Consider the following 6,206-nt stretch of genomic DNA (forward strand, 5'->3'; position numbering starts at 1 on the left):
GTTTTTGATGTAATAAATGAACTTGCTTCTTACTTCCTTATTTATCTAATGTAAACTGCATGAATACATTTCTAAATTTTAGTCTACATTTTTGTTCTTATTTCATCACATACCATAACAAATAGTTAAAATATAGTATGAGACTATAACTTCTCTACAAATTCTTACTGCTGTGGCCTCTCCAACTCCCTTCTTTGGCTCCTCAGTTCTGCAAGCCCTTAAATCTGGGTTAGCTCTCTGGCATTGCAGGCTAGACATGCTTCTAGTAGTTAGTTCCTGTAGGTGTACAGGTCACCTTGTTTGTTATCCTTGTCATATGGCTTGCATTTCTTCACTGTTTTCCAATGTCTGGAATGTTGTTTCGTATTTTCTCCTCTTTCCTTTGTTGTTGAAGAAGAGCGTAGATTTGGTCTTGCTATACCACCTTGGCTGAAAATGAAAAGTACTACACCACACATGTTTTGTTGTTTCAGATATTTATTGTTAGTTGCTTCAAAATATTTTCTGTTTTTATTTCCTATTTGTACCTTGAATTATTTAGAAATGTATTATTTCATATCAGGCAGTTGGGTTTTTCTGATTCTATTTTCATTATTGATTTCTAGATAAATTCCACTCTCATCAAAAACCATAACTGGATAATTTCAAGTTTTTAGATTATGTTGAGGCTTTCAATTAGCAATAATTGTGCGTCTGATAAACCTCATTGACTACGATACTGCCACTGCACAAAGCTATGTTGAGGCTTTCTTTTCAGCCTAGCATATGGGTAAATTTTATACATGTGTACTTAAAAATATATATTCTGTTGTTCTCAGTGAAATGTTTTCTACATATCAATTAGATTGTGTTTAAAAATATAGTTGTTTATATCTTCTAATTTTTTGTGTGCACATTTCTTCTGTCAGTTATAGGAGGAAGTGTGTTAAATGATTGTGGATTTCCTCTTTTCTCCTTTTTGTTCTGTAATATGAATTTATGATATTTGAGATTGTAATATCTTCCTATTGAATTGACTTTTTAAATATTTTAATAAGGCCTTCTTATCTCTAGTAGTGCTCTTACCCTGAGGTCTATTTTGTTTTATATTAGTATAGCAACACCAACTTTCTCTTTGTCAATGTTTCATGCTATCATTTTCCAACATTTCCCTTTCAACTATTTTGTGTTCTTATACATAAAGTATGTCTCATAAGCAATATATAGTTGTGTTTTTTTAATAGATCTTTATTGGAATATAATTGCTTCACAATACTGTGTTGGTTTCTGTTGTACAACAAAGCGAATCAGTCACATGCATACACATGTCTCCATATCCCCTCCCTCTTAAGCCTCCCTCCCATCCTCCCTATCCCACCCCTCTAGGTCATTGCAAAGCACTGAGCCGATCTCCCTGTGCTATGCTGCTGCTTCCCACCAGTCAACTATTTTACATTTGGTAATGTGTATATGTCGATGCTACTCTCACTTCACTGCAGCTTCACCCTTCACCCCATGTCATCAAGTCCATTCTCTATGTCTACCTCTTTATTCCTGCCCTGCAACGAGGTTCATCAGTACCAATTTTTTTTCTTTTTAAAAAAAATTCCGTATATATGCATTAGCATACGGTATTTGTTTTTCTCTTTCTGACTTACTTCATTTTGTATGACAGATTCTAGGTCCATCCACCTCACTACAGATAATTCAATTTCGTTTCATTTTATGGCTGAGTAATATAGTTGTTTTTTACCTTCACCATCTTAGTCTTTTACTTGATGAATTTAACCTATTTACATTTAATATATTAACTGATATAGCTGTATTTATGTCTGCCAGCCTACAATGTTTCTTTTTTACTGTTTTCTTTCTGACTTTTGATTTAGCAAAACATTTTTTTTTCTTAAATGAACTCTTTAGTTATATATTCTGTAACTATTTCTAGTGACTTCCCTAGAGATTATAGAACTCATCCTATACTTACTACAGGCTAAAACAAGTTATTTTACCACTTTCCTGCTACTGCATAAACCATAGACCTTTTAACTCCATTTACTCCACTACTTCATTTATCATTCTTACTGTTTTTAAAATGGGAAAATATTCTAAAAATTCACATTGCAACTCCAACCAGGCTTGGCTTGAAAATTTCCCCTGTACTTATTGAAGAAAAAATATATCATGATACTATTTAATAAGGAAATATTTCTTTTCTATCAGAAATTGAATTCAATTAGTGAAGTCTTTTAGCTTCCATTATAAAAATCATCAAGGTTCTCCCCTTCTCCCATGTAATGATTGGTTATGGTAATTTACTTTCTAGTAATGAAAATCTCTTGAGTTCTCACAGAGAACTTCTCTTTATAATGGTACTTTATAAATGTAATGTTCTGTTATATTTGATTCACTACTACTGTATGTATCATTCATCTATATCCATAAAGTGAATTTCTTTGTATGTTGTTGTGTCATTTTTGTTTTATTCTATTTATTTAATGTTTGTTAGGAGTTGGTAGCAGCATCATATTAACTTCATAAAATGAATTGGGAAATTTCTCTTATTTCTCTGTACCTTGGAAAAGATTGAAAAGCAAATAAATTTTGTATTTTTAAAAGTTTGTACAAATTCATCTATGAAACCATCTGGGTCAGAAAATGATTTGAGGAATTTCTCTGGTCAATGTAACAATTTACTTTTATAACAAAAATTTTGCTATTTCCTTGAGTACTTAAATTTCAGGATCATGATTTCATGTACATAATTAATCTGAAAACTAATTTTTCGATGTCTGAAATTTTATCTTTTTTCACATGCTTAATATTGTGAATTACTATTTTCACACACTTTTTCATGATTATCTTTCAGAGGTTTGTATATTTAATTATAGTGTTCAAATAACTAGCTTTATATATGTTCTCATTTCTAACTATCCTTATTTATTAAGTTATTTTGTCATTTTTATAACTTCTTTTCTACTGATTCTTAGGGGTTATTTTATTGTACTTCTACAATTTTTGTATTAATGTTTATTACTGCAAAACAAATGACAGCAAATATTGCAACTTAAAATAATACCATTTATTGCCTCAATGAAGGTCAGAAGTTCAACATGACATTGCTGGGATCTCTGCTCGAGGTATTGTAAGGTCAAAATCACAAGATTGGTCAGGCAAATCTTCTGGAGGCTCTGAAAAAAATTCTACTCACAAGTTTATTCTCATTATCTTCAGAATTCAGTTTTTGCTGTCATAGAACTGAAGTCCTTGTGTCCTTTTGGCTGTCATCTGCTTCAGCTTCTAGAGACCACCCACCTTCTTTGCCATGTGGTTTTTCATCCTCAGATGGAAACATGCTAAATCCTTCTCATGCTTTGGATCTCTAATCTCTCATATCTCTCTGTACATCATATTTAAAGAGATTATGTGATTAGGCCAGGCACATCAGGCTATTTTCCTACCTTAAGGTCAACTGGTTTGTGACCTCAATTACATTTGCAAAATCCTTCATAGTAGTGTCTAAATTAGTATTTGACTGAATAACTGGGAAAGGCATGTATATACGGGGTCATGTAGAATTTTGCCTAACATATCTCAGTAGAATATTTGATTCATTTATTATTCTACCTATTTTGCAGCTGTACATTTCCCAAGTACACATTTGTCTATGTTCTCTACTTTTTGGTATATTCTGACTTGAGAAGTTGATATCCTCTATGACTCAAGAATTAACAAGTTACTATTTTTGGTTCCTATGTGGTACCTTAAGAACTGCTTTTGTAGAGCTTAAGCTTCAAGATGGCAGAAGAGTAAGACATGGAGATCACCTTCCTCCCCACAAATACATCAGAAATACATCTGCAGGTGGAACCACTCCTATAGAACACGTACTGAATGCTGGCAGAAGCCCTCAGACCTCCCAAAAGGCAAGAAACTCCTCACGTACCTGGGTAGGGCAAAAGAAAAAAGAAAAAACAGAGACAAAGAAGAGGGATGGGACCTGCACCAGTGGGAGGGAGCTGTGAAGGAGGAAAGGTTTCCACACACTAGAAGCCCCTTTGCAGGCGGAGACTGTGGGTGGCAGAGGAGGGAAGCTTTGGAGCCATGGAAGAGAGCGCAGCAACAGGGGTGCAGAGGGCAAAGCAGAGAGATTCCCCACAGAGGATTGGTGCTGACCAGCACACACCAGCACTCACCAGAGGCTTGTCTGCTCACCTGCTGGGGCGGCCGGGGACGGGAAGCTGAGGCTCGGGCTTTGGAAGTCAGATCCCAGGGAGAGGACTGGGATTGGCGGCGTGAACAGAGCCTGAAGGGGGCTAATGCACCACGGCTAGCAGGTAGGGAGTCTGGGAAAAGGTCTGGAACTGCCGAAGAGGCAAGAGACTTTTTCTTCCCTCTTTGTTTCCTGGTGCGCAAGGAAAGGGGATTAAGAGCGCTGCTTAAAGGAGCTCCAGAGACGAGCGCGAGCCATGGCTACTGGCGCAGACCCCAGAGACGGTCATGTAACACTGAGGCTGCTGCTGCAGCCACCAATAAGCCTGTGTGCAAGCACAGGTCACTATCAACACCTCCCCTCCCGGGAGTCTGTGCAGCCCACCACTGCCAGGGCACCTTGATCCAGGGACAACTTCCCCAGGAGAAAGCATTGCACGCCTCAGGCTGGGGCAACATCACGCTGGACTCTGCTGCCGCAGGCTCACCCCGAACTCAATACCCCTCCCTCCCCCCAGCCTGAAAGAGCCAGAGTCCCCGAATCAACTGCTCCTTTAACCTCGTCCTGTCTGAACAAGAACAAACGCCCTCAGGCAACCTACATGCAGAGGCAGGTCCAAATCCAAAGCTGAATGGTGGGAGCTCTGTGAACAAAGAAGAGAAAGGGAAATCTATCCCAGCAGCATCAGAAGCAGCAGATGAAATCTACACAGTCAACTTGATGTTCCCTGCATCTGTGGAATACCTGAATAGACAACGAATCATCCCAAATTGAGGAGGTAGACTCTGGGAGCAAAGATATATTATTTTTTTCCCCTTTCTCTCTTTTTGTGAGTGTGTATGTGTATGCTTCTGTGTGTGATTTTGTCTGTATAGCTTTGCTTTCACCATTTGTCCTAGGGGTCTGTCTGTCCAGTTTTTTTCTTTACTTTTTAATTTTTTTTCTTAATAATTATTTTTTATTTTAATAACTATATTTTATTTTACTCTACTTTATTTTATTTTATTTTATCCTCTTTCTTTATTTCTTTCTATATGTTTTTCCCTTTTATTCCGAGCCATGTGGCTGAAAAGCTCTTGGTGCTTCAGCCAGGAGTCAGTGCTGTGCCTCTGAGGTGGGAGACCCAACTTCAGGACACTGGTCCACAAAAGACTTCCCAGTACCACATAATATCAAACAGTAAAAATCTCCCAGATATCGCCATCTCAATGCTAAGACCCAGCTTCACTCAACGACCAGCAAGCTACATTGCTGGACACCCTATGCCAAACAACTAGCAAGACAGGATCACAGCCCCATCCATTAGAAGAGAAGCTGTGTAAAATCATAATAAGGCCACAGACACCCAAAAACACAACACCAGATGTGGACCTGCCCACAAGAAAGACAAGATCCAGCCTCATCCACCAGAACACAGGCACTAGTCCCCTCCACTAGGAAGCCTACACAACCCACTGAACCACCCTTAGCCACTGGGAACAGACACCAAAAACAATGGGAAATACGAACCTGCAGCCTGCAAAAAGGAGACCCCAAACACAGTAAGTTTAGCAAAATGAGAAGACCGAAAAACACACAGAAGATGAGGGAGCAAGGTAAAATCCCACCAGGCATAATAAATGAAGAGGAAATAGGCAGTCTACCTGAAAAACGATTCAGAATAATGATAGTAAAGATGATCCAAAATCTTGGAAATAGAATAGACAAAATAAGGCATGTTTAACAAGGACATAGAAGAACTAAAGAGCAAACAGACAATGATGACCAACACAATAAATGAAATTAAAAATTCTCTAGAAGGGATCAATAGCAGAATAACTGAGGCAGAAGAATGGATAAGTGACCTGGAAGATAAAATAGTGGAAATAACTACTGCAGAGCAGAATAAAGAAAAAAGAATGAAAAGAACTGAGGACAGTCTCAGAGACGTCTGGGACAACATTAAACGCACTAACATTCGAATTATAGGGGTTCCAGAAGAAGAAGAGAAAAAGAAAGGGACTGAGAAAATATTTGA

At 37.8% G+C, this 6,206-nt stretch overlaps 1 pseudogene; it reads right to left on the bottom strand.

Annotated features, from left to right (window-relative positions):
* Positions 1–607: 607 nt before the first annotated feature.
* On the bottom strand, positions 608–736 carry LOC136141172 (U4 spliceosomal RNA; annotated as a pseudogene).
* Positions 737–6,206: the final 5,470 nt, after the last annotated feature.

The sequence above is a fragment of the Phocoena phocoena genome, chromosome 1 (genome assembly GCF_963924675.1).
Source record: "Phocoena phocoena chromosome 1, mPhoPho1.1, whole genome shotgun sequence".
In the NCBI taxonomy this organism is placed as follows: Eukaryota; Metazoa; Chordata; class Mammalia; order Artiodactyla; family Phocoenidae; genus Phocoena; species Phocoena phocoena.